This window comes from Myodes glareolus, chromosome 10, assembly GCF_982192425.1.
Source record: "Myodes glareolus chromosome 10, mMyoGla1.1, whole genome shotgun sequence".
Classification (NCBI taxonomy): domain Eukaryota; kingdom Metazoa; phylum Chordata; class Mammalia; order Rodentia; family Cricetidae; genus Myodes; species Myodes glareolus.
In genome coordinates, this window is record NC_142035.1 from 71,971,784 (window position 1) to 71,982,540 (window position 10,757).

At 39.9% G+C, this 10,757-nt stretch overlaps 1 pseudogene; it reads right to left on the reverse strand.

Moving 5' to 3' along the window:
• Positions 1 to 5,875: 5,875 nt before the first annotated feature.
• LOC125406536 (small ribosomal subunit protein eS10 pseudogene) lies at positions 5,876 to 8,084 on the reverse strand (annotated as a pseudogene).
• Between the last annotated feature and the right edge of the window lie 2,673 nt (positions 8,085 to 10,757).

Below are 10,757 nucleotides of genomic sequence, written 5' to 3' on the forward strand. Positions count from 1 at the left end.
GTCTCTATACCATTTACTGTCCATTGGGAGACATTAAAAGATTTTAAGAAGCATTTCTTTTAAACTGGAGACATAGAAACTGTTTTTAAATGTACCTATAAAGTTATGAAAAATGAAAGGAGGGGCACTCATGGGATCCCAGCCTTCCCTGGGAATTTCTATGTAGATAGCAGTTGATGGAGGATGTAATTGTTTTCAATGGTTTAGCCATTGGTAAAGGGCATATGTTCCAGTAAACAAGCTCTCACCATGCTTCTATGAACAGCCCTAATGAAACTCACTGGGTCACATGGAGCAGAACTAAAGACCTAAACAAAAGCAGAAAGGAGGCTAGTCATGAAGAAAGATGAATGAAAGAGGAAGACGAGAGGCTAAATATGACCAAATATGCTATGTACATATGTGAAATATAATAAACTCATTGTGTATAACTAATAGATGTAATAAAGGTATTACTTTAAAAATTATAAAGAGTATTATAATTGTGTTTGATACTATTGGGTGCAGTCACACATACAACTCATGAAATTTTTGTAATTTTATAACAATTATGAGACTTTGAGATGAAGAAACAAACTTTTCCAAAGATGTCACTTTTAAACATATATTTGAAAAAAATCTAAGTCAGGATGTCACAGAGATACTAGCTATCTATGTTTAATGCTTCATATCAACAACAGTCAGGTTATGGGATCAGCCTAGATGTCAAACAACATAGAATGACAAAGAAAATTTGGTACATCTAGCGGCTTGAATAAAAATGGTATCCAAGGGCTCATATGTTTGAATATTTGATTCCCAGTTGATATCTCTATCTATCTATCTATCTATCTATCTATCTATCTATCTATCTATCTATCTATCTCTGTCTGTCTGTCTCTCTCTCTGCCTCTGTCTCTCTGTCTCTGTCTTTCTCTCTCTCTGTCTCTCTCTGTGTGTGTATGTGTGTGTGTGTGTCTACTACTTGGGACTCAGACCTGAGTTCCCGGCTACTACTCCAGCACCATGCCTTCCTACCTGCTACCATGCTCTCTGCTATGAAGGTCATGGATTCACGCTCTGAAATTGTAGGCATCAAATAAAGCTTTCTTCTGTAAGCTGCATTGGCCACGGTGTTTTATCACACCAGTAGTAAAGTAACAAAGATAGTACATATATACATACAGTGGACTTTTATTCAGCCCTTAGGAATGAAATATTTTTCATTTGAAAGAAAATAGATATAGAGTCTGAAGCAGCAATTGTAGGGCCTGCATGGGTCTATATCAGGTCCTCTGCATATATACCATCATTTTTTTCCTTATTTTCTAATGAGAGACAGAAATGGCGTGGATCCAAGTAGAAAAGGAAGTGGAGAGGAATTGGCAGGAGTAGAGGGAGGGGAGTCTGTATTCAGATTATATTGTATAAGAAAAGAATCTTATGTTTTATAAAAGGGAAAAAACAAAAGCATTTCAAGTGTGAAAAAAGGAAGGAGGAAGGGAGGGAGGAAGAAAATAGATAAAATTAGTAATCACTGTGCCAAGCAAAATATAGAACACTTAAAAATACAAACATTGCATAATTTTTTTCATATAGGTACCTAGGATTTGTGTGTGTGTGTGTGTGTGTGTAAGGGAGAATACTTAACTACTTAGGAAGAGGAAAAGGAATCACCAGGAGGTGACAGAAGGAAGAAGAAAAAGTAATGGAAGGCTGATATGGTTTTGTAGGTAAAATGAAAGAAATTTAAATTGAAGGATCCTTCTGAATGAATTCTAACTGTACGAACCATGGGCTTTGAAGTAAGTAACTTTTTGAAGGCAAAAAATATTAATACCTAAATTATTAATAAAATATTTGACTACATATATATTAATTTGGATTTCCTCTATTTTTAATTTTGAATTATTTATTAATTTGGATTTTCAACTTCACTTCTATGTTTTTCAGGAACTTGAATAAAAATATCCACCAATGTTTGGATTTCTTCCCCTCAGAGCAAACAGAAAGTTGCATATCTTGGTACCAACACTTGAGAAAAGCTATCCAGTCAGTTCTGCTTGATGAATGTGGGAGGCGAGTCAATGGCAGCCACACTTTCTCTGGCCCCTTGCTCTCTCCTGGGGGAAAAAAAAACTCTTCAGATGGATCAACTCAAAATGGTAGAGGGTCTTTCAGCATGAGCTCTGTAACGTCAGGCTTCATTAACCTGCAGTGGACATGTGACCTAAGCCGGTCATAAAGGCTGTGGTATGAAGCCAGTGAGCCCAGGAAAGGATGCTAACGCGGCACAGCCTGACCACTAACAGGACATTGTTTGGCATTGCTTGCTGCTGCTTTCCTTTTGCTGATCTCCTGTGAGCTCAGGGGTCCTTTAAGCAGGGCCTTCAGATACTGCGCCGACAGGTATTTAGTGCATAAAACAAAGCATAAGACATTCAAAATGGCCATTCGAAATGGATTGCGTGTGTGTGAAATTCTCAAACATTTAAAAAACATAGCTTCTGCATCTTAAGGGAGTTAAAAAGAGAAGTTGAAATGAAGTTTAAAAAGTGGAATAAGTCGGTGCATGTTTACCGAGCTCACAGTATAGAGAAGAGGGATGAAGGCAATGCCTTGGAATTATGGGGACGGCATGGGCAGAGCAGCCACTGACCAGACTCGGGGTTCCAAGTAGGGGCAAGAGGGATGGACGCTATCTAGACAATCGTATGTCTGCTTTAGTACATAACTTCAAAGTTATGGTGAACTGTTTTCACTAATGGCACCAAATAAAACCAAGATAAGATGCTTCTCATACCAAAGAAAAGAGAAGATCATTAAGGCAAAGCACTGAACTGTGTTGAGAGAGACAGAAGATGGACTCCCACAAGGAAAAGGAGGCTAATCCACTAGACAGAGAAGGAAAACACTTCTCTTCCAGAAGGATATGAGAATGAGAAGAAATTTGGCTGAAAAAAAAAAATGACGGTGCCTAGTCATAAACAAGAAAACAGAAAGCGAGAAAAAGCTTTCAGCACTTTCGGCCTTGAAAGCATCTCTCTAGATCCAGAGCTGGTAATCTATGACCAAAGGAGTCACAGATTATAAAATGCTCACTGGGAAGCCAGATGCAGGGGCTCCGTCTCTGCTGTTGCTGACAGTTATATTTGTCATATTTTATTTTTGCTTTTGCTCTTGTTCTGCCTGTACTTTTTACAATGTCGTTTTCTATATAAGTGAAGTAATTGTTGTTTTATTAAACAGCGCTATTAAGGCAAAGCTTATCTCAGATATAATTTATGAATTCTAAGTCCACATGGGAAGAATTGTTTTGTTTATTTTCTGTTGTTGCTTGGTTTTGTTTGGGAAACAAGTTCTCACATAGCCCAAATCGGTCTTGAACTCACTATATGGCCGAAGGTGACTTTGAACTTCTACACCTCCTGTCTCCATCCCTTGCTGGAATTGCAGGTCTGAGACACCACACCTAGTTTTCTGTGATGCTGGGCATAAAGCCCAGAGCCTCCTGCATGTTGACATTGTATAGCAATTTCCTCTGAGATGACACATTCCATCCTGGAGGAAGATTCCTTAAGACTCCTTAAGTATTTTTTAACTAAGAATTTCACACATGCATGTCATCCATTTAGAATAAATCTGACCCCCTTTAATTACTTCCAGTTCTTCCTCTATCCTACCAACCACTTTTCCTTCCTAATTTCATATGGCTTTTTTAAACCCACTTAATCAGTTAGTGATGTCATATGCTCCCATGTGTAGAAGCACCTACTGGTATGAGTAGCCTCTTGGAACCTGAATTCCTGAGTCCATTGTAGGAGCCATCCGTTGTCCTTGGCTCCTCAGCTAGGTGTGAGCCTTAAGGAAGCCTTTCACCATCCTTGCTGGATTCTGGTTGGCTTGCTCTTATGCAGGTCTTGAGCCTTCAGTCTCAGCTGCTGTGAGTTCAAGTGTGCAACAGCACTGTCACACCCGACAAATGCTGGTTCACGGAAGCTGTCCATTACCGACGGCTCTTAGAATCTTTCCACTCCTCTTCTCCACTGAGATCCGAGCTCTGAGAGACGGGATGTGATATAGATGTTTTATTTAAAGCTGAACACTCCAGAGTCTCTATTTGTGTCCTTCTGGCTAATTGTGATTCTCTGTGTTAATCACCATCTACTGCAAAAAGAAGTTTCTCTGATGAGCATTAATAAATGTATTACTCTCTATGTACAAAGGTAAGAACTTGGTGGATGTCTATTCCTACATTTATTTAGTATTCCTAGTTCATTTGCATTTAACTTAGGGCCTATAATCTAACCAACCCTGGATTTCTGACCCAGTTAACAGTATCAGGCATTAATTCTGTCTTACTATAGAGTGGGTCTCAAGTTCAATCAGAAAGTGCTTTTATTTCCATAACATTGGCACAATTATTGTACCTTGTGCCAGTGGGTCAGGCCAGTCATTATTAAAGCCAGGTCTGTTTGTTTTTCTGATACTGAAGATCAGATGCAGTGCCTTGTAGATACTACAAGGACTTGTAGATACTAGACAAGGACTCTTCTTCTACTGAGCTATAACTCCCACCTAACAAGCTATGTTTTTAAGGTATGAAGTCTTATCTAGCAGTAGTGTCAGGATAGAAAACCTTTAGCATACCCCAAAAAAGCGGTACCTCATATTCCTCTTGATAGGCAGTCCTTTTACAATGTGGCCTTAATAATTATACCATTCTCAAATCCGTGTGTGAACCCTGATCAGGCTGTACCAAAAACAACCACCACTTAGCTCTCACTTCTCATTCATGTGAATAAATTGAAGACCTTTCATTTGACCTAAAATATTGCTACCGATTTTGAGGAGCAAGTAAATATCCTCTTCTGCTTCAGATGAAGTAACAGAGAATGAAACAGACACCCCCTTATAAGCAGACAGAAAACCGAACAAAAGTCCAGAAGAATTGTTTTCAGACACACTGGGTAAAGCAGGGTGCTTGTCTTAAGCCCCAGTTTCTGCTCCAAGGAGCCATTGGCGGTAGTACTCTATGCATGTCCCAATTGTGTCAGGCAGTGTGACTGGTAAGAAAGTAAAGCATGTACTGGAAAAATGTGCATAATCCCAACACTCATGAAGCAGTGGTTTGTGAGCCTGAGGTCAGCCTGCTCTCCATAGTGACTTCCAGGCCAGTTATATAGTGAGACCCTGTGTCAAAAAGAAGAGAAAGGGAAGAAAAAGTACGAAAAGTAAGTAATCCTGAGTGAAGAACAGACATTACTGTATAAATAAATTCTACAGAACATGTAAACTTACTATAGAGAATAAGGAAATTTGCCAAGTCTAATATACAAAGCCTGCATAAAAATAAATTTATTTATGTTAACAAAATAGGTTTTTAAATTTTTAAAACAAAATGAATAGCTTTTGAAAGCATCAAGAGAAGGTGAATTGCGTAGAAGACAGTAATAGGTTCTACACCTGCACATTGACAACCATGAAACCATGCGGGGAGGAGCAAAAGGAGATGTGTGCAGACACCATGCTTCTTATTCAGACACTTCTAAGATGGAGTTTCTCCGTAGACCTATAGATTCAATGAGATGTCGAGCAAAGTTCCAGCAAGACTGTGAAGAAACTGATAACGTGAGACTCAAAGTTATGAAAGTAGATAGAAAACTATTTAAATGTTTTAAAAAATAAAAATCTTGCAGTACTTACAGTGATTCGTGAAAAGACTCCTTCTAAAGCTTCATTAATAATGGTAATCTCCTACATACAGCCCAGTGGGACAAAATGAAGAAGATGGAAATAGAGTCACACATTCATGAATTTCTCATTGCATTTTTTTTCTTTGAAGTTTTTCAACACAACACAATCGCCAACTCCACTGACGTCACTGACCTCGACCTCAATCAAAGCTGTCTCTAAACTGGAATTCAGTTGCTGAGTCAGCCCCAGCTTCAGCCTTCCTGTCAGCACCAGCAGGAACGGCCCTCCTTCTGTAGACATCTCTGTTCTGCCTCCCCTCTTGGGAATCTTGCAGGTTGCCCACCCTCTGGACCTAGAGGCCAAAGCTGCCAGTCTCAGGGCCGCTGCAACACAGTGTGACAGGCACAATCTCCAGAGGTAGGTCAGGGTAATGTCAGAGATACTGGATGCCCTAGTTCATAAGGTACCAATAGAAATGTCTCCAGACAAACAGCTCCATCACATAGCCTCAAGACTTGAGATGTCACTGGCCTTCATTGCATGAAGATTGGGCACATTCTTGTCTGCCAGCTTGGGGTGTTTGAGTATATGGAACATCTTACTTGGCAACCATCATTCCTTAAAAAGGAGTTCATAGATGGTAACCTGGTTCTTCTTAGACATCAATCTGATGGTGGCTGCAGGGTCCAGGGCAGAAGTTGGAAAGCTATCTCACCGTTTTAACCAATGTTGAGACAATGCATTGGCAAAGGTCAATCTTCTCAACAATAATGAGGCAGCAATTGAAAAGTCACAAACAAAAATGAATAGCCTGCTCTGCATGGCGCCCAGTACAAAAATAAGTTAACATTCACCTGTCACAAGGTTTGCACACAAATCCTCCTAAAGTGTTACTTATAGTAGCCAAAACCTAGAAACAAATTGAATGTCCATCAGCAAGTGAGTGGACTGTCAAATTTTAGGATTTCCTTACAATGTCATATCATAAACTATAAAAAGGTAATGAACTGTTAATATACATGACATATTGAATTTCAGTAACATTATGCTAAATGAAGGAAGACTACCCAAAAGAGTCATATTGTATTATTCCTTTCACAAGAAATGTGAAGGCATGTAACCTTAATGACTAACGATAAATACCCATTAGGTTTCAGACTGGGTGGGAGGTTGCCTGGGAATGACCTCCAAGGAGTTGTACCAGTAGTGGAGATGTGTTATATACCATCTGGGGAGGCTAATTACAAATTTGAAAGTTCATTGAGCTTTAAAAACTACATGAAATGTATTCTACGTAAATTACATCTCCACAACATTGATTTTTGAAGATCTACTAAGATATATCTTTAAGAAAACTTTTGAATTATACTCTTCTAAGACTCGAGCCTTGACAATAAATTTAAACATGATTAAAACCATAAACTGAGCATGGCTCTTGCCACAGAAATAGGCTATAAAATTTCCTGCGTAGGATCAAGATTAGAAAACGCAGCCCTTTCTTCTGAGAATATGCATTCTCATTCTTGAGTTCCGAATTGCTTTAGTCCCTTGGGGCCAAAAGGAATGTGTGTTTCATCCTCAGCTGATGCAATTCCTTTTTCTCTATTGCCCCTTTTCTCCCCTCCACCTTGATGGGCACTAACATTTCCCACTACACACGGTAATAGCCCACAACCTAAATTTTTAATTCATGTATTATATTTATACAGTTCATAAAATGACGTGTAATTTATATATATATACATATACATATATATATGTTTGCCTATTGCCTATTTTGTTTGTATTTTCTCATATATATATATATGAGAATATATGTATATGTATGTATATTCCACCATTCAAAAACTAAAAATGATGTCAGAGAGTATCCAAGGTCTATAAAATAAAATGTCTGATACAAATTTTCAAACCTTCTTAGTAAGTGGAACCAAGTTATTTTAGCGCAGTTTCAATTTTTAAATGAGAGTTTCACAAAGTATGGTCCAAATGCTTCTTACATTTTTATGGTGGTTGGTTTCGATCGTCAACTTGACCTAATGTAGAATCACCTGGCAAAGCGGTTTCAATGATGGATTACCTAGATCAGAACAATCTATGTACATGCTCAAGGGATTATCTTTATTATGTTCACTGAGGTGGGGAGATCTAGCCACTGTGGGTCCATCGTTCCCCAGGCAGGAGATCCTGAGCAGTGGGGAAGCAGAGACAGCAAGCTAAGCACAATAATCGTGTTAACAGCAAACGAATACTGTTAATGCGAAGACACGACCCTCACCTCTAAAGGAATACTGGAGTTTATTCTGGAGCCAGATATGAGTGACAGAAGTCGGAGGACACAGATTCCAAACACCAAGTTCCGACTGTAGTAACAGGGCAATGGTAAACTGAGGCCTTTTCAAATACATCGGTGGAAACATAAGCGGGTGAGTTACAGGCAAGAGGGAAAGTCGTTACTATAGACCTTGGATACTCTCTGACATCATTTTTAGTTTTTGAATGGTGGAAGCTAGTGGCAAGTTAGTACATTCTTAAAGAGTTCTCTATTTATTTAACCTCCTACTGTCCATACACTGTACCACCTCACCAGACAACATAGCCAGCACAAATTTAGAGAGGGTGTTCAGGTATAACCAGTGGCTAGAATCTTGGATGAGAGGGGTTTTTTTGTTTGTTTGTTTGTTTGTTTGGGGTGTGTGGAGGGCGGGGGGGGGGGGGGTTGAGACAGAATTTCTCTGTAGCTTTGGAGCCTGTCTTGGAACTAGCTCTTGTAGACCAGGTTGGCCTCGAACTCACAGAGATCTGCCTGCCTCTGCCTCCCGAGCGCTGGGATTAAAGGTGTGCACCACCAATGCCCGGCCTCGTTTTATTGCTTTCCCACACTCAGCCTTTCTTCACGGGAATGTCAATAGGCCTGATCTTATCTTGTTGGGGTGTCTGGCAGGCAAGGACAGCTGCTCTGATTAAGACGGCTCTGACTGCTGTGCTCTAAAAACAGAGTTCCGCGCCTTCTTAAGCTGAGCAGCGCCATCTCCCTTCATTAGAACCCTGGAGCACCTGCCTCCCTTGCTATGCCATGGTCATGGTCCATTCTCATCTGTCAAGCAGTGCCGTCTTCCTTCATTAGAATCCTAGCGCACAGAGGCTTTTGCCTCCTTGACTGCATCATGGTCCAGTCTTGTTTCTCAAGCACACAGGACATTCCACCATAAAAAAGCAACCAAGTTGATGTACTAAGAATGACTTTCTGTGTGAAAGAAAAGAATGAACCTCCCTTAAAAGCAGTCCATTTAAGAACGTAAGAATTACTGCTGCTGTCCAAAGATGGGCACTCCGGAATGAGTTTCCTATGGCAGGAAAATTGAACCAAACTCAAAAGGAGTGGAAAAAAGGGAGGAGATGGGGTCAATCTAAGGACAGAGGAGACCTCAGAGGAAGCATGTGTGTGATAGGAACTGTGTTGAGGCTAATGATAAACCAATCCCAAGAGAACGCTCTGCGTTCTTAGTTCTCTAAACTATTTATGTATTTGTAGCAAGCTATTTAGAGATTCCTTCTTGGAATATATGAATTCACACTTCTCAGTGTTTCTAGACAGAATTACCATCCAAAACAACTCCGGAGCTCAAATTCCCAATAAACCAGAGTCAACCCTCAAAAACAAGACTTGGGGCCTGAAAAGTGTCTGTGGCTCTAATTCACTCTCGTCATTCTATTTCATCTTAGAACAAAACTTCCCACTGAAAGATCCCAAAGAACAGGATAAATACTTGGAGGGCTGGGGGAGGCTGTGGGGTAACAAGAAAGCAGTGGTAGTGAATGCAAAGTCTATAGTTAATCAAGCAGCTTAGAAAAGAGCAATTTTCAAGTCTTGTCTGTGTCTCATAGCTGGGAGTCTAGAATTTTCATCCAAAGCAGAAAGTAAAAGATTGCACCCAACATCTTCAGCTTGGCTCTGCATAGTACTCTAAGTTAAAAATAGCTCCAATGGATAATTAATGTTGCGACATTGCTAATTTATTCAAATGAGAAGATTCTCATCTATGGTGTTTTCATCCCTGCTCAGCCAGCCAAACTTTGCCTGAAGGAGAGAACACACTGAGGTCACTAGACTATTACTAATACTAGGGGCTTCACTCATTAAAATGATTTCCAAGCTCTTCAATACAAATAGCACATGCCGCTGTCATTATTTCTATTTTTATTTCTTTGGGGTATCGCCACCAAAAGCTGGAATGGATTATAGCAAGGGACTCTGCACTTGATCTTTAGAGAATGTGAAAGACGGTGTCTCTGGAAACTTCTGGTGCATTCTCCTGGACTGGAGAGAAATGACTAACAAGGCTGTAAAGTCCAGCAGACCTGGAATCTCCAAAGAGAAGTTATTAGTGACTCTTAAGCCTTGGCTTTCCTAACAGCAAAATTGGAGCAATGATACGCATTTTGCAGGACTATTGTTAGCAATAGAGGCAACGTGTATTTGAAACGCAATGCATTTGATAGGTGTTAGTATCACCCTCAGAAGTTTGTGAAGAGAAACGATCCATGCAATAGGTCTTGTTCAGTCCCCCGTCCTCAGTCATTAGCATGAGAGCATACTCTCTTTCTCATTGTTATTATTTGATTGAGCCCTACATTTTTCTCTGCTCCCCTCCCTATCTCTCCCCTCCCCTTCAACCCTCTCCCAAGGTCCCCATGATCCCAATTTACTCAGGGGATCTTGTCTTTTTCTACTTCCCATGTAGATTAGATCCAAGTATGTCTCTCTTAGGGTCCTCATTGTTGTCTAGGTTCTCTAGGATTATGATTTGTGGGCTGTTTTTTTTTATTTTGCTTTATGTTTAAAAATCACTTATGAGTGAGTTCATATGATAATTGTCTTTCTGTGTCTGGGTTACCTCACTCAAAATGATGTTTTCTAGCTCCATCCATTTGACTGCAAAATTCAAGATGTCGTTATTTTTTTCTGCTGTGTAGTACTCCATCGTGTAAATATACCACATTTTCCTTATCCATTCTTTGGTCAATGGGCATCAGGTTGTTTCCAGGTTCTGGCTATGACAAACAATGCTGCTATGAAC